This window comes from Giraffa tippelskirchi, chromosome 7 (assembly GCF_054371585.1).
Source record: "Giraffa tippelskirchi isolate mGirTip1 chromosome 7, T2T-mGirTip1v1.2.pri, whole genome shotgun sequence".
NCBI lineage: Eukaryota > Metazoa > Chordata > Mammalia > Artiodactyla > Giraffidae > Giraffa > Giraffa tippelskirchi.
Window position 1 is genome coordinate 63,923 of NC_137281.1, and position 18,934 is coordinate 82,856.

Below are 18,934 nucleotides of genomic sequence, written 5' to 3' on the forward strand. Positions count from 1 at the left end.
CTAACAGAGTTTTGCCAAGAGAATGCACTGGTCATAGCAAACACCCTCTTCCAACAACACAAGAGAAGACTCTACACACGGACATCACCAGATGGTCAATACCGAAATCAGATTGATTATATTCTTTGAGCCAAAGATGGAGAAGCTCTATACAGTCAGCAAAAAACAAGACCGGGAGCTGACTGTGGCTCCGATCATGAACTCCTTATTGCCAAATTCAGACTTAAATGGAAGAAAGTAAGGAAAACCATTAGACCATTCAGGTATAACCTAAATCAAATCCCTTACGATTCCACAGTAGAAGTGAGAAATAGATTCAAGGGATTAGATCTGATAGACAGAGTGTCTGAAAAACTATGGATGGAGGTTTGTGACATTGTACAGGAGACAGGGATCAAGACCTTCCCCAAGGAAAAGAAATGCAAAAAGGCGAAATGGTTGTCTGAGGAGGCCTTACAAATAGCTGTGAAAAGAAGAAAAGTGAAAGGAAAAGGAAAAAAGGAAAGATATACTCATTTGAATGCAGAGTTCCAAAGAAGAGCAAGCAGAGATAAGAAAGCCTTCCTCAGGGATCAATGCAAAGAAATAGAAGAAAACAATAGAATGGAAAAGACTAGAGATCTCTTCAAGAAAATTAGAGATACCAAGGGAATATGTCATGCAAAGATGGGCTCAATAAAGGACAGAAATGGTATGGACCTCAGAGAAGCAGAAGATATTAAGAAGAGGTGGCAAGAATACACAGAAGAACTATACAAAAAAGGTCTTCATGACCCAGATAACCACGATGGTGTGGTCATTCACCTAGAGCCAGACATTCTGGAATGTGAAGTCAACTGGGCCTTAGGAAGCATTGCTACAAAAAGCTAATGGAGGTGATAGAATTCCAGTTGAGCTATTTCAAATCCTAAAAGATGATGCTGTGAAAGTGCTGCACTCTATATGCCAGCAAATTTGGAAAACTCTGCAGTGGCCACAAGACTGGAAAAGGTCAATTTTCATTCCAATCCCAAATAAGGGCAATGCCAAAGAATGCTCAAGCTACCACACAATTGCACTCATCTCACATGCTATCAAAGTAATGCTCAAAATTCTCCAAGCCAGGCTTCAACACTACATGAACCATGAACTTCCAGATGTTCAAGCTGGATTTAGAAAGGCAGAGGAACCAGAGATGAAATTGCCAATATCCATTGGATCATAGAAAAATCAAGAGAATTTCAGAAAAACATCTCCTTTATTGATTACGCCAAAGCATTTGACTGTACAGATCACACCAAAATGTGGAAAATTCTTCAAGAGATGAGAATCCCAGACCATCTGAACAGTCTCCTGAGAAATCTGTATGCAGGTCAAGAAGCAACAGTTAGAACCAGACATGGAACAATGGACTGGCTCTAAATGGGGAAAGGAGTACATCAAGGCTGTACATTATCAACCTGCTTATTTAACTATATGCAGAGTACATCGTGTGAAATGCTGGGCTGGATGAAGCACAAGCTGGAATCAAGATTGTCAGGAGAAATATCAATAACCTCAGATACACAGATGACACCACCCTTTTGGCAGACAGTGAGGAGGAACTAAAGAGCCTCCTGATGAAAGTGAAAGAGGAGAGTGAAAAAGCTGTCTTAAAACTCAACATTCAATAAACAAAGATCATGGCATCTGGTCCCATCACTTCATGGCAAATAGATGGGCAAACAATGGAAAACTAACAGACTTTATTTGGGGGGGCTCCAAAAATCACTGCAGATGGTGACTGCAGCCATGAAATTATAAGATGCTTGATCCTTGAAAGAAAAGTTATGAGCAATCTAGACAGCATATTAAAAAGCAGAGACAATATTTTGCCGACAAAGGTCCATCTAGTCAAAGCTATAGTTTTTCCAGTAGTCATGTATGGATGTGAGAGTTGGACCATAAAGAAAGCTGAATGCCAAAGAATTGATGCTTTTGAACTTTGCTGTTGGAGAAGACTCTTGAGAGTCCCTTGGAATGCAAGGAGACCAAACCAATCAATGCTAAAGGAAATCAGTCCTGAATATTCTTTAGAAGGACTGATACTGAAGCTGAAACTCCAATACTTTGGTAACATGATTCGAAGAACTGACTCATTGGGAAAGACCCTGATGCTGGGAGAGATTGAAGGCAGGAGGAGAAGGGGACGACAGAGGGTGAGATGGTTGGATGGCATCACCAACTCAATGGACATGAGTTTGAGCAAGCTCTGGGCATTGCTGATGGACAAGGAAACCTGGCATGCTGCAGTCCATGGAGTCACAAAGATTCGGACACGACTGAGCAACTGAATAACAAGATGTGCTGCATGTATACGGTAGACTATTTCTCACTCATATAAAACTGCTGCTGAAGTTAGGGAATTATGACACTGGTAGTCACAGGGATGGAGTTTGAAGGATCATACACTAAGGCAGAGGTAGAACATGGTGTATGAGGTATTGTCCAGGTAAACTAAAAAATAGATGTGCAAGTCAACAAATTTCCAATTCTGAAAGAGACTCTGAGAATTCAAATTAAACAAATGGTTCCAGAAAAAAATTAAAGTGAAGGGATGGGATGCATTAGGAGGTCCATACCTAAATTGAAAAGAAATCAATATATGTAACAAGTAATCCACAAGGAAAATCCTCTGCCTGCCTGCCTTCATTCCTTCCTTCAACATATACACAGAAATCTTTGTCTCTAAGAGATAATTCATAAAATTTATCCCCTATCTTCCTGTTCATATTCACAGAAAAGTGTATCTGATATAAATAACTCACATGGACCTGATGCTCACCACTCTGCTCTACCTTCTAAGGCATAAAGTTGGGGGGAAAAAGTAGAGATTTCATAGAAAACTTGCATTCCAGTCCCTATGATGAAAAGGACATCTTTTTTTGGCCTTAGTTCTGGGAGGTCTTGTAGGTCTTCATAGACTCGGTATTTCAGCTTCTTCAGTATTAGAGGTTGGGGCATAGACTTGGACTACTTTGATATTGAATGAATTGCCTTGGAAATGAACAGAGATCATTCTGTTGTTTTTGAGACTGCAGCCAAGTACTGCATTTCACATTCTTTTGTTGACTATCAGGGCTACTCCATTTCTTCTAAGGGATTCTTGCCCACAGTGGTGGATACAATGGTCATCTGAATTAAACTCACTCATTCCCATCCATCTTAGTTCACTTATTCTTCAAATGTTAATGTTCACTCTTGCCATCTCCTTCTTGACCACATGAAATTTACCTGGATTCATAGACCTAACATTCCAGGTTCCTATGCAATATTGCTCTTTACAGCATCGGACTTTACTTCCACCCCCAGACACACCCACAACTGTTTCTGTTTTGACTTAGCCTCTTCATTCCTTCTGGATTTATTTCTTCACTCTTCTCCAGTAGCGTATTGGGCACCTACCAACTAGGGGAGTTCATTTTTCAGTGTCATATCTTTTTGTCTTTTAATACTGTGCAGCTGAATATTAAATGCCAGCTGAATTGCTAGGCAGTTAATATTCAGGGAGATCCAGGTTTTTGTAGTTGTTCAGTTGCTAAGTCACGTCTGACTCTTTGTGACCCCATGGGCTGCAGCACGCTAGGCTTCCCTGTCCCTCACTGTCTCTAGGAGTTTGCTCAAACTCATGTCTGTCGAGTGGGTAAGGCCGTCCGACCACCTCATCCTCTGCTGCCCCTTCTCCTCCCATCCTCAATCTTCTCTAGCATCAGGGTCTTTCCCAATGAGTCGACTCTTCACCTCCGGTGACCAGAAGTTTGGAGCTTCAGCTTCAGTCCTTCCACTTCCAATGAATATTCAGGGTTGATTCCACAAGAACTTTCTCTCCAACACATACAAATTATTAGTACACCTCAGCTAAAGAAAAAAAAAAAAACTCAACAAAAATATCAGCCAAAGGTCTAAATGCATGTTTCTCTAAAGAAGTCATAGAGACGGTCATAAAGCACGTGAAAAGATGCTCAGCATCACTAGGTCTTGGAGAAAGGCAAATCAAATGTACAGTGAGGCATCACCTCACATTGGTCAGAATGGCCACATCAAAAACCTACAACAATAAATTTTGTAGAGGGTGTGGAGAGAAAGAAACCCTCCAATACCGTGGGTGGGAATGTAAATTGGTACACCAGTCAGGGAGAACATTATGGTGGTTCTTTTAAAAACTAAACATAGAAGTACCTGGTGACCCAGAAATCCAACACCTAGAAGGAGATCAAGGGAAAAAAGCAACATTTTAAAAGACACTGCACTCCACAGATCACGCCAGTGCTGGGTCAACAGTCAAGACAGGGGAGCGACTTCAGTGAGCAAGGACAGACAGGCGGACAGAGAATAAGGTACATACACACTGGGTACAACAGTCAGGACAGGGGAGCAACTTCAGTGAGCAAGGACAGACAGACGGACACAGAGAATGAGGTACATACACACTTGGTACAACAGTCAGGACAGGGGAGCGACTTCAGTGAGCAAGGGCAGACAGACGGACACAGAGAATGAGGTACATATACACCGGGTACAACAGTCAAGACAGGGGAGCGACTTCAGTGAGCAAGGACAGACAGATGGACACAAAGAATGAGGTACATACACACCGGGTACAACAGTCAAGACAGGGGACCAACTTCAATGAGCAAGGACAGACAGACACAGAGAATGAGGCACTTATACACTGTGTACAACAGACAAGACAGGGGAGCGACTTCAGTGAGCAAGGACAGACAGACGGACACAAAGAATGAGGTACATACACACTGGGTACAACAGACAAGACAGGGGAGCAACTTCAATGAGCAAGGACAGACAGACGGATACAGAGAATGAGGTACATACACAGCCAAGACAAGGGAGCAAATTCTGTGAACAAGGACAGACAGACGGATCCAGAAAATGAGGTACATACACAGTCAAGACAGGAGAGCGACTTCAGTGATCAAGGACAGACAGACGGACACAGAGAAACAGCCAAGACAAGGGAGCAACTTAAGTTTGTATGTGTATATGAGGCACATATACACAATGCAATATTGCTCAGACATAAAGAAGAATGAAATAACGCCATTTCCAGTTACAGGGAAGAAACTAGAGGAGATCAAACTAAGTGAAATAACTGAGAAAGGGAAAGACAGATGATAGAGAGTATCACTTCTGTGGAATCTAAAAATGGATACAAATGAACGTCATCACAAAAGGCAAACAGATTCACAGACTCAGAAACGTATGGAAAGGTGGCCACATGGAAAGGTGGCAGGGGGTGGGGGAGTAATTAGCTGGCACAGACCAAGATTTACATGTCAAAACTGGTGCAGTTGTTGTTCTCTAGTTTCTCAGTCGTGTCTGACTCTTCGCAACCCCACGGACTGTAGCCGGCCAGGCTCCTTTGTCCATGGGAGTCTCTAGGCAAGAATACTAGAGTGGTTTGCCATTTCCTTCTCCAGGGGATCTTCCCAACCCAGGGATTGAGCCCAGTTCTCCTGAAAGTCTCCTGCATTGCAGGTGGATTCTTTTACCACTGAGTGAGCAGGGAAGCCAGAGAACAGGTGCTGAAGGGCTCTAAATAGTCACAAGTTTGACAGGGCTTTAAATGACATCTGCCCTCAAGAAATGTCCCGGGTATTTCATCAGAAAAGAATTCTAAACAGCGCCTAGATTCAAGAAGCCATTTTCAAGAGGTAAATTGTACTCACAAAGTATAAAATAACAAAAGCACATGGAAAGATACTCCACACCAATCATTAATTATTAAATCAATGCCAATCAAAACTACCATAAGGTATCACCTCATGCTGGTCACAATGGCCATCATCAAAATGATCTATAAAGAATAAAGATAAAATAAATAAATAAAATAAAAGATTTGCTAAGAATATACAGAAAATGAAATCCTCCTACAATCTTTTTGAGTATGTAAATGGTGAAGCCACTATGGAAAACAGCATGGAGCCTCCACAAAACACAAGACATAGAGGTATCATATGACCCTGCAATCCCACTCATTGGCTTAGGTCCAGAGAAAGTGAAGGGAAATTAGCTCAGTCATGTCTGACCCTTTGCAACCCCATGGACTATACAGTCCATGGAATTCGCTAGGCCAGAACACTGGAGTGAGTAGCCTTTCCCTTCTCCAGGGGATCTTCCCAACTCAGGGATCAAACCCAAATCTCCCTCACTGCAGGAGGATTCTTTACCAGCTGAGCCACAAGGGAAGCGCAGGTCCACAGAAAATCACCCTCCAAAATGACACATGCCCCTTGATTTTCAGGGCAGCATTATTTCAATAAGCAAGACATGGAATCCACCAAAAGGTCCACTGACAGAATAATGAAGACTAGAGGGTACATCTATACACTGGAATACTACTCAACCATAAAATAGAATGAAATAAGGATGCTGTCAGCAGCATGGATGGACTAAGAAATCATCACAGTAAGTGAGGGAACTCAGAGAGAAAGATAAATATCATGAGATATCACTTACAGGTGCAATCTATAAATTCATACCAATGAATTAATGTACAAAACAGACTTCACAGCCTGAGAAAATCAAACTATGATTATCAAAAGAAAGTTAGAAAGAAGGGATAATTAAGAGTTTAGGATTAACTATACACACTAATATCTAACAAATTAATAATCAAATAGGACCTAGTGAATAGAACAGGGAACTCTATTGAACAGACTGTAATAAACTATACGAGGAAAAAAATGGAAAAAGAATAGATACGCTTCTATGTAAAATCAAATTAAGTTTCTGTACCGCTAAAACTAACAAAACAATGAAAATCAACTTGACTCCAATAGAAAATAAAAATTAAATTACCTGAAATCCATCTAGGGAACCCCAGACAGTGGCGACCCTATAGATTAGATATGTGATATGCTATGACATTAATATGACACCACCAAAGGTTTTCACTCAGCAGAACACAGAGCAGCAACCCATTCAAAGGTGCCTGACCTCATGTGAATGTCCCAAGATGAAGAGACGAAAAAGGACAACAGGTTAATCAGGGCAACACCCTCAATTCAGATGTTGGGAATCTCCGAGGGGCAAGAGCAGACACAGGGTCTCCGAGTAGGGGATCCAGACCCACGTGGATGGGGTGAGACTCACACAATCCCCGGACCCTGCATCTGGGGTCGCATAACTCTTGGTTAGGACACCAGGTCTCTGCTGGCTGAGCCCCTAAGGCGGAAATGAATGGGTTCCTGGAACCTCCTAGGATGGTAGAAAGAAGCATAGGGTCTCCTCTCCCCACACTTGTCCCAGGGAAGTCCTCCTCTCCCGCCCTTTGGTTCTGTCTGATACTGTTTTTACAGCTGTCACGATAATGTTGAACACACTACCTTGGTTCCAGCAGGCTCGGTCCTTCGTTTTCCCACTGAGGTGTTGAGAAAACACACCAGGCACGGGGCTAGGAGACGAGGGGCAGGACTGGTCTCTACTGAGCAGGGACGGCCGACGGGAAGGCGATCACATGAGCAACCTCACCTGCTGCCCGTTGGTTTTCTGCCTCATCGAAGTACCCCGGAATCAATTTACCAGGTGAACCTGCCTTCCTACTCAAACTGAATGTGCTGGAAAATGGGACTAATTACCAGGTAGGCCACCTGAGGTGTCTCCATGAGCCCCAGGGCAGGTGAACCTGGCAGGAGGAAAGACTAAGAGCCCTACTGCAGCCCTGACCCCTGCGAGGGCCACAGAACCCCACTCAGAGGAGGGCACGTTACCCAGAGGAGCCCACCTCAGCTCCAGACCCCAGGCCTCTGAGCACTGACATTCGGACACAGGCACAGAGTTATCCAGGACAGAGGACAGGCCCAGTCTGCATCCAGGTCTCCACGTCCTAGTGCACACAGAACATGGTCGGTGTCAATATTACCACACTATTTCAATAGGCAAGACATGGAATCATTGTAGAAAGCACTCAGTCTTGTCTAAACATAATCAGTGCAGACAGGACTTGAAAAGTCAAGGTGTTCATCATTCAGACATGTCTGACTGTTTGTGACCACATGGACTGTAGCCCTCCAGCCTCCTCTGTCCATGGGATTCTCCAGGCAAGAATACTGGAGTCGGTTGCCATTCCCTTCTCCAGGGGATCTTCCTGATCCAGAGATCAAACCCAGGTATCCTGCACTGCATGCAGATTCTTTACCATCTCAGCCACCAGAGAAGCCCCTAGACAAGACTTAGGGAGGTCTAAATCTACCATATAGGCAGAATGTGGTCAGGTTTAAACTAGCATAAGGTTGCTCTCCCTGGAGGCACAGGTCACACACATGCAGGGTCTCTCATCATTGGACAGGGGCCTCACCCTCATGTGGGAACTAGCAAGTAAGTTTCTTAAAGAAAAAATCATCACTGGGCTCCACATGTCACCCACACCAGGAAACTGAAAGAATCTTTGTCATTAAACACTTCAACAGGCAAAATCAAACCGTTACCACTATCTTTGAGAACATGGCAGTCAGGATCCAGGGGAGATCCAGGGATTTCTTAGAATTGAGCCCAGGGTCCTGTACAGACAGACAGAAAGTGCCCTGATTCCATCATCCAAGGCTTCCAGCAGGAAGCAGCCACACTGGAAGACTTCTAGAAAAGGATATTCTTTATCAGAATAAAAATTGTTGAAATTGAAAGCATATTGTTATTATTTGCCAACCTAAAATATTCTTAAAAGCCTGGTCCCCAGATCTTTGCGTTTCCCACTGGTTCCTTTGTGTTCAGATTGTCAGGGTAGAAACAATCCATCATTTCAAATTAGTTTCTTCTAATTCTGTTATTTGCTGTTATATGAAGGAAAGGTCACACTTGAAAAAATAAATAAGAAAATTCCTGCAAAAAGATTGAGTCAAGGAGCCCATAAGCTGCATGAACTCTGCCTTCTGACAATTTCAATTTCAAACACTGAGGGCAGAAGAAGAGGGGATGACAGAGGATGAGATGGTTGGATGGCATCACCGACCTAATGGACATGAGTTTGAGCAATCTCTGGGAGATGGTGAAGGACAGGAAACCCCAGCGTGCTGATATCTATGGGGTCGCAAAGAGTTGGACACGACTGAGTGACTGAACAGCAACAAGCTTCAATTTTCTGCCTGGAGAAATCTGATAAAATAGGCATCCTGATTTTTTCACTTCTCTGTTCAAACTCTGCTAAAATGAAATTGACATTCATATCAACATGTAAGAATTTCTGAGTTTTCAGATGTCACACCAAGGTAAGAGGTACTGCTGAAAATAGAACGCTACTGGTAGGCAAAACATTCTTAAAGCTTTGTTTCAAATTGGATTTAAATACAACACCTCATGGTTACATGAAGTATGAACCAAGAGTCTAAATATAGTAGGCAATATGTAAAAGCAAATTTGATATCCCATATGTGAGAGTAAAAGCCACTGGTTTTTGCAGTAGTCATGTATGGATGTGAGAGTAGGACCACAAAGAAGGCAGAGCACCAAAGAACTGATGCTTTCAAACTGTGGCGCTAGAGAAGACTCTTGAGAGTCCCTTGGACTGCAAGGAGATCAAACCAGTCCATCCTAAAGGAAATCAGTCCTGAATATTCATAGGAAGGACTGATGCTGAAACCAAAGCTCCAATCCTTTGGCCACCTGATGTGAAGAGCCGACCCACTGGAAAAGACCATGATGCTGGGAAAGATTGAAGGCAAACGGGGAAGGGGACGACAGAGGAAGAGATGGTTGGATGGCATCACCAATTCAATGGACAGCAGTTTGAGCAATCTCCAGGAGATGGTGAAGGACAGGGATTCCTGGCGTGCTGCAGTCCATGGGGTCACAAAGAGTCAGACACAACTTAGCAACTGAACAGCAACAACCACGTGAGAGTAACTGTTTCTTGTCAGATCTGCAGCTGGTATGCACAAATTGGTTCAGAGCACTCTCCAACATAGATTGTCTCCAAGTCTGATTAAGTGTGTCACAAGGGCATGAATCAAAAAGTGATGTATTCATTCCAGGATGGAATAGAATGTTACTTTGAACAGTCTGTAAAACTTACACAAAGTCTGTAATCCACTCAAGGTTTCAAATAATAAAACATTTACCTGAAATGTAAAGCCTCTTGGAAAGTTGTGTTCTATCTATGAGAACATTTCATAGATTTCTTTTCATAATCATTTTTCACAGTGATAACACTTTAACTCCTCAGTTGCTGATCTTATTACCAAGATAAACTTGTCCTCATGGGTGTGGGAGATAAAGTTGATCCATTGTGATTGTTCTCTGGTCAAATGACTCTCACAATTTCTAATTATGTTCTACATCCACAATATTTCTTTTTATATCCATCAAAGTCTACTTCTCAGATCTTCATATATACCAAATAATAGATACCTGGTGAGTTCAGATTATATTAAACACTCTTTCCATAGCTTTTCCCATATCAATTGATTCAGAACAAGGTGAAGCAGGGAGAAGAGTTGAAATTTTCAATGATTTCTAAGGCCTCTAAAAAAACATTAGACAGAAATCCTAGCCTTTACTGGTCTATACGAAAGAATCACAATGTGCCTTTTTCGTGAAATTGCAACAACTGACTAACCAGAGTTGCAACAAGTTGGAGTTATGCTTGGAATGATTTGAGTTGAAACAGTTTGAATGCGGGCATGTGAGGATATATATAGGATGATACATACTTAAGGAGGTATCAACATTATGAATCCATAAATTGATAAGGTATACTTTGTAAACAAAGATGAAACATTGAACTTGTTTTCACTATCTGACCCTTTCCAGACTTTGCCATCATCTACTGACTCCCTTGTGGACTTGTTTTATTGCCACCTGATTAAAACTAGTTACATGAATCGTGGTTAGCTTTTGTTCTCTTTGTTTGAAATTGTTTATGTTTCTCTCTCCTAGGATGCTCTTATAAATGCCATTATCTGTATCTCTTATTTTGTCCATAAGGTTGTCTCTTGCGTTTTCCACTGTGTAACCTCTTCCATGTATACAGATATTTATATGTCTATGTATATAAATATCTATGTCTATATGTATCTATAATAGATATTTATATCTGTATGTACATAGATATTTATGTTTTTATGTACATAGACATTTATATGTCTATGTATATAGATATTTATGTTTCTATGCATCTAGATATTTATATATCTATACATCTATGCATATAGACATTTATATATCTATGTACCTAGATATTTATATCACTATCAATCTGGACATTTATATATCTATGTACCTAGACATTTGTAATTATGTACGCTTATGTATACACAAATAGATGTTTTACTAGTGTAACAGGGCCTGGCGAAAAGGGAATGCTCCTACAAAAAGAGTCAGACATGACTTGGCGACTGAACAACAACAACAAAATAGAAAATACATTCGGTTCACCTGCCACCAACAACACATAGTATATCAGTGTTACTACAATATAAAATAAAGGTTCATTTTAAAAAAGAATGCTCAGGGGGACTTCCCTGCAGTTCAGTGGTTAAGATTCTGTGCTTCCAATTCAGACGGCGAAGGTTTGATCCTTGGGCAGGGAACTAAAGATCCCACAAGCTGCAGGGCATGGCCAATAAATAAATAAAATTATTAAAATAAATAAATAAAAATGTTCAGGAAGAACACACAAGCTGTTGGGTGTTTCTTCAGGTACATTCCATATTAAATTACAGTCCTGAGTTAAAACTCGAAAGCTTTCATTTCCTAGGTAATCACAACTGGGCATGAAAGAACCCTGCTGCCTTTGGCCATTCCCTGCAATAGCAACCTCAAGAGTTTTGCTTATGAGTACCTCTTTGTTGTTCAGTCCCCAAGTCGTGACCCACACTCTGTGACCCCATGGGCCACAGCACGCCAGGCCTCCCTGTCCCTCACGATCTCCCAGAGTTTGCTCAAACTCATGTCCATTGAGTTGGTGATGCCATCCACACAATCTCGCCCTCTGTCACTCCCTTCTCTTCCCTTTACGACTCCTCACCCCACGGTGGAGCTGGGGCTGACATCATACCTCACCCCACGGTGGGGATGACCCCACACCTCAACCCACGGTGGGGATGACCCCACACCTCACCCCATGGGGAAGCTGGGGCTGACCCCACATCACCCAATGGCGGAGCTGGGCCTGACCCCTCTACTAACCCCACAATGGAGCTTGGGCTGACCCCACACCTGACCCCACGGTGGAGCTGGGGCTGACACCACACCTCACCCAACAGTTGAGCTGGTACTGATCCGACACCTGACCCCATGGGGTGGCTGGTTCTAACCCCACGCCTCACCACACGGAGGAGCTGGGGCTGACACCACACGTCTCACCACGGATGAGCTGAGGCTCACTTCACACCTCACCTGTCGGTGGAGCTGGGCCCAACCCCACACCTCAAGCCAAGTGGATCTGGGGCTGATTCAACACACCACCCCACAGTGCACCTGGGGCTGACCCAACACCTCATATCATGGTGCAGCTGGGCTGACCCCACACCTCACCCCTGGTGGGGCTGACCCAGCACCTCACCCCACAGGGGATTTGGGGCTGACACCACACCTAACCCCACGGTGGGCTTACCTACAACCTCGGCCCACAGTTGGACTTACCCCACACCTCACACCATGGTGGAGCTGGGGCTGACCCCATACCTCACCCCATGGAGATGAGGCAGGAACCCACACCTCACCCAATGGTGGAGTTGGAGCTGAATACACACCTCACCAATGGAGGGGTTGGGAAATGAACCCACATCTCACTCCATGGAGCAGTTGGGGGCTGACCCCACACCTCACCCCATGATGAAGTTGGGACTAACCCAAAACCTCACCCCACGGAGGAGTTGGGGACTGATCCCACACCTCACCCCATGGTGGAGTTGGTGCTGACCCCACACCTCACCCCCAGTGGGGCTGACCCAACACTTCACCCCATGGTGGATTTGGAGCTGACACTACACCTCACCTCACGTGGAGTTCGGTGGACCCCTCACCTGACCCCAAGTGGATTTCGGCCTGATTTACACCTCACCCCACGTGGAGTTGAGGCTGATCCCACAGCTCACACCACGGTGGAAATGGGCCTGACCCCACACCTCATCCCACATGTGTTAGGGCTGACGACACACCTCAACCAACTGTGGAGCTTTTGCTGAAGCCACAACTCACCCCAAGTGGAGTTGGATCTGACCCCACACCTCATCCCACGTGGAGCTGCAGCTAACCCCACACAACAACCCACGTAGAGTTGGGGGTTGAGCCCACATCTCAGCCCACGGTGGACCTGGGTCTGATACCACATTTCAACCCAGGTGGAGATGGGGCTGACCCCACAGCTCAACCCACATGGAGTTTTGGCTAATCCCACTCCTCTCCCCACGTAGAGCTGGGGGCTGAGCACACACCTCACCCCAGAGAGGAGTTGGTCTGACCCCACACCTCACCACATGGTGGCATTGGGAGCTGACCCCACACCTCACCCCCAGTGGGGCTGACCCAAACTTCACCCCACGGTGGATTTGGGGCTGACACCACACCTCATCCCATGGAAGAGTTGGGGACTGGCCCCACACCTCAACCCACGGAGGACTTGTGAGTAGACCCCAGACCTCAGTGCACGGTGGAGCTGGGGCTGACCACACAACTCACTCCACAGTGGAGATAGGGCTGACCCCACACCTCACCCCACGGCAGAGATGGGTCTTACCCCACACCACACCCTACAGTGGAGTCGTGGATGACCACACACCTCACCCCATGGTGGACCTGGGGCTGACCCAACACCTCATCCCATGGTGGAATTAGGGCTGACACCACACTTCACCACTCAGAGGAGCTGGGGGCAGACCCCACACCACACCACATGGTGGAACTGGGGCTGACCAACAACTCACACCTTGGTGGAGCTTGGCAGATCCCACACCTCATCCCACAGTGGTGCTGGGGCTGATCCCACACCTCACTCCATGATGGAGTTGAGGCTGACCCCACACTTCACCCACGGAGGAGCTAGGTCTGAGCCCACACCTCATCCCACAGTGGAGCTGGGGCTGAGAACACACCTTACCCCATGGTGGAGTTGGGCTGACCCCACATTGCACCCAACGGTGGAGCTGGGTCTGAGGACACACCTAACCCCACGGTGGAGCTGGGAGTGGCCCCACACCTCACTCAATGGAGGATTGGGGGGCTGACTCCACAACTCACCCCATGTTGGAGCTGGGGCTGTGGACACACCTCACCCCACGGTGGAGCCGGGGATGACCCAACACCTCTCTCCACAGTGGATCCAGGGCTGACCACACACATTACCTCGGTTTAGCTGGGGCTGACCCAACACCTCACCCCACGGTGGAGTTGGGGCTGACACCACAACTCATCCTACGGAGGAATTGTGGGCAGACACCATCCTCACCCAACGTTGGACCTGGTGCTGACCCCACACCTCATCCCACGGTACTCTTGTGGGTTGACCCCACACCTCACCCCATGGTGGACTTGGTGGTGAACCCACACCTCACCCCTCAGTGAGGTTAGTGCTGAATCCACACCTCAACCCATGGTGGTGATGGGGACTGAACCCACACCTCACCAAACTGTGAACCTGTGGTTTGACCTTACAACTCACCCCACAGTGGAGCTGGCGCTGACTCCATACCCCACCCCAAAGTGGAACTGGGATTGACCACACATCACACCCCACGATGGAGTTGGTGCTGACAGAACATTTCACCCCATCGAGGAGTTAGGAACTGACCCCACAACTCATTCTACAGAGGAGGTGGGAACTGACCGCACACCTCACTCCAAGGTGGAGTTGCCAACTGACCACACACATCACCCAACGGAGGAGTTGGGGATGGAACTCAAACCTCACCCATGGAGGACCTTGGGGTGTCCACACACTTCACCCTACAGTGGAGCAGTGGATGGCCACACACCTCACCCCTCATTGGAGTTAGGCGTGGACCCCACACCTCACTCCATGCTGGAATTCGGACTGACATCGCAGCTTACCCCATGGTGAAGTTGGGGACTGACCCCACAGCTCACGCCACAGAGGAGCTGGGGCAGACCTCACACCTCACCCAATGGTGGAGTTCAGGCTGACCACACACCTCATGCCACAGAGGACCTGAGGATGACCCCAGACCTCACCCCACGGTAGAGTAGGGGCTGACCACACACCTCATCCCACGATTCAGACAGGCCTAAATGCAAACCTCACCCCACAGTTGAGTTGGGGCTGATCCCACACCTCACCCCATGGTGGAGTTAAGACTGATCCCAAACTCACCCCATGGAGGAGTTGTGGAATGGCCCTACACATCAGCCCATGGTGGAGATAGGGCTGACCCTACTCTTCACCCATGGAGGAGCTAGGGCTGATATGATACCTCATCCCACAGTGGAGATGGAGCTTACCACAAACCTCACCCCATGGCGGAGCTGGGTCCAAACTCATACCTCACCCCACAGAGGACCTGAGGCTAGCCCCACATCTCACACTATGGTTAGTTGTGGCTGACCCCACAACTCACTCGAAGGTGGAGTTGGGGCTGAACCAACACCCCACCCACAGTGGATCCAGGGCTGACCCCACACCTCAGCCCACAGAGGACCTCTATCTGACCCAGCAACTCATCCCATGGTGGAGTTTGGGCCAACACCACACCTCACCCCACGGTGGAGTTCATGCTGACCCCATACCTCACCCCACAGTGGAGTTGGGTCTGAGCCCACAACACTCACCACAGTGGGGTTGACCACACACCTCACTCCACAGTGGAACAAGGCCCTACCACAGACCTCACACCATGGTGGAGCTGGAGCTTGCCCCACACCACATGCTTCAGTGGAGTTGTGGCTGACCACATACCTCATCCCATGGTGGAGTTGAGGTGACACCATACCTCACCCCATGGAGGAGTTGGGGGCCAACCCCACACTTCACCCCACAGTGGCATTGGGACTGACCTGAAACCTAACCCCATGGAGGAGTAGGGGACTGACCCGACACCTCACGCCATAGTGGAGCTGGGGCTGACTCCACACCTCATCCCACGGTGGGGATGAACACACAACTCACACACGGTGGACCCGGAGCTGATCCAACAACTCACCCCACAGTCAATTGGGGACTGACACGACACCTCATCCCACTGAGGAGTTGGGGACTGACCCTACAACTCACCCCACAGAGGAGTAGTGGGTAAACCACAGACCTCACCCCACGGTGGACCAGGGGCTGACCACACACCTCACCCCACGGTTGAGCTGGGGCTTGCCCCAAACAACACCCTAAGGTAGAGTTGTGGCTGACTATACACTTCACCCCATGGTGGAGTTGTAGCGGACACCACATCTCACCCCACGGTGGACCCAGGGCTGACTCATCACATCACTCCACGGCTGAATGGGGGCTGCACCCACAGCTCACCCATGGTGAACTCAGAGCTGACACAACAACTCACCCAACAGTTGATTTGGGGGTGACACGACACTTCACCCCACAGTGGATTTGGGGATGATGACATCTCATCCCACGGAGTTGAGGAATGACCCCAGACCTCACCCCACGGTGGACCTGTGGCTGACCACACACTTCACCGGACAGGGGAGCTAGGGCTGACCCTACACCTCACCACATGGTGGAGATGGTGTTTACGGCACATCACACCCTATGGTGAAGTGAGGCTGACTACACACCTCATGCCTTGGTGGACCAGGGGCTGACCACACAATCACCCCAAGTTGGAGCTAGGGCTCACACCACACCTCACCCCATGGTGCAGATGGGGCTTACCCCACAACACACCCCACGATCGAGCTGGGGCTGACTCACACTTCACCCCAAGTGGAGTTGGGGCTGATCCCACAGCTCACACCACAGTGGAAATGGGCCTGAACCCACCCCTCATCCCATATGTGTTAGGGCTGACGACATACCTCACCCAACTATGGAGCTAGTGCTGACCCACAACTCACCCCAGGTGGAGTTGGATCTGACCCCACATCTCACCTCAAGGTGGACCTGGGGCTGATCCCACATCTCACCCCACTGTGGAGCTGAGACTTGGCCCACACTTCACCCCACTGTGGAACTGGGGCTGAACCCACTTCTCACCCCAAGTGGAGTTGGGGGTGAACCCACTCCAAACCTCATGGTGCAGCTGGGGCTGACCCAACACATCACCCCATGTGTAGTTGGGGGCTGACCCCACACCTAAACCCATGGTGGAGCTTGCAGTGACCCACACCTCACCTCCCTGGATTTGGGGGCTGACCCCACACCTCACCCCAAGTGGAGTTCGGGGTGAACCGACTCCAAACCCCACAGTGGAGCTGGGGCGGACACCACACCTCACCCCCCTGTCTAGTTGGGCCTGACCCCAAACCTCAGCCCACAGTGGAGTTGGGTGGACCCCACGCCTCACCCTGTGGTGGATTTGGGCTGACCCCACACCTCACCCTGTGTGTTGAGCTGACCCCACACCTCCACTCAGTTCCATCTAGAGATGATCCTCTACATCCCTTGGGTAGAAAAAATGGATGAACTTCACCATTAGCCTCAGAGAGCCTGAGTCTGAGCCTACATCTCACCTCAAGTGTAACAGTGCTTGTTCCCACACTTGAGTTCCTTGGCAGCTAGGAGTCATCCTACAACCCATCAGTGTTGGGTGGAGCTGAAGAAGATCCCAGGGTGGATCTAGGCTGAATCACACACATCACCTCGGTTTACACTGGAGTTTTTACCTGTCGCCTCAGGTTAACATGCAGTTGATCTCCCATCTCACCTTGTGCAGAACTGCAATTGATCTCACCCCAGTCACCGCAGGACGTCTGTCTCAGCAGCTGACTGACAAGAAATCCAAATGGGCTCATCATCCCTTATCATTATTGTTCAGTCACTAAGTCACGTCTGACTCTCTGCGACCCCATGGACTGCAGCACACCAGGCTTCCCTGTCTTTCACTATCTCTCGGAGTTTGCTAAAACTCATGTCCATTCAGTCGGTGATGCCACCCAACCATCTCTTCCTCTATCCCTTATCATTTGTTGGTTTAAGTGACAAATGAGGGGAGACAGACATTTTGTTACCGTGCCTGCCTCCCGAGACAGGCCTGGAGGTACCTGAGCAACACAGCTTTTATTTAAGGTGAGTCTCAAGGCAAAACACGGGGGACGAAAGGCGAGGGGCAAGGGGCGAAGGGCAGGGGGCCAGTGCTGGTGTGCAGGCTCTGCCTCTGCTCCGCACGCCTCCGTCTCTGCTTCTGTTCAGCCAGCAGGAGCCCCGCGCGCTATGTGAAGAAAAACAGCTGCTCCTCCTTGTCCTTGTCCATCAGCTCGTGCTTGGACTGCTCCTTGGTCTTCAGGGCAGGTGGCTGGGACTGGCACACTAGCCTCCTGCCCCGCTGCGGGGAGACGACACCGTGAGACTGCACCCTGGCCTCAAGGTGGGTACTGAACCCTAACCCTAACCCCAAACCGTAACCCAACCTCTAACTCTAAACCCTAACTCTCTAACCCTAATCTTCTCTAGGACTTTGACACCGCCTCTCACGGCTGCGTGATGTCTTTCCACTCTAGGACCGGACACCGCCTCTCACTGATCCCTGACGTTCTTCCTCTCTAGGACCGGACACCGCCTCTCCCTGATCCCTGACGTCCTTCATCTCTAGGACCAGACGCCACCTCTCACCGATCCCTGCGGTCGTCCTCTCTAGGACTGGACGCCGCCTCTCACTGATATCTGACGTCTTTCCTCTCTAGGACGGACGCCGCCTCTCGCTGATCCCTGACGTCCTTCCTCTCTAGGACGGACTCCGCCTCTCGCTGATCCCTGACGTCCTTCCTCTCTAGGACGGACGCCGCCTCTCGCTGATCCCTGACGTCGCTCCCCTCTAGGACGTGACGCCACTTCTCACGG

At 47.9% G+C, this 18,934-nt stretch overlaps 1 long non-coding RNA gene across 1 annotated transcript; it reads right to left on the reverse strand.

The window, feature by feature from the left end:
* Positions 1–18,096: 18,096 nt before the first annotated feature.
* Positions 18,097–18,848, reverse strand: LOC145514389 (uncharacterized). Its single transcript, XR_014060114.1, has 2 exons — positions 18,533–18,848; positions 18,097–18,419 (listed from the first exon to the last, which is right to left on the reverse strand). It is a non-coding gene; the product is annotated as an uncharacterized LOC145514389 (long non-coding RNA).
* Positions 18,849–18,934: the final 86 nt, after the last annotated feature.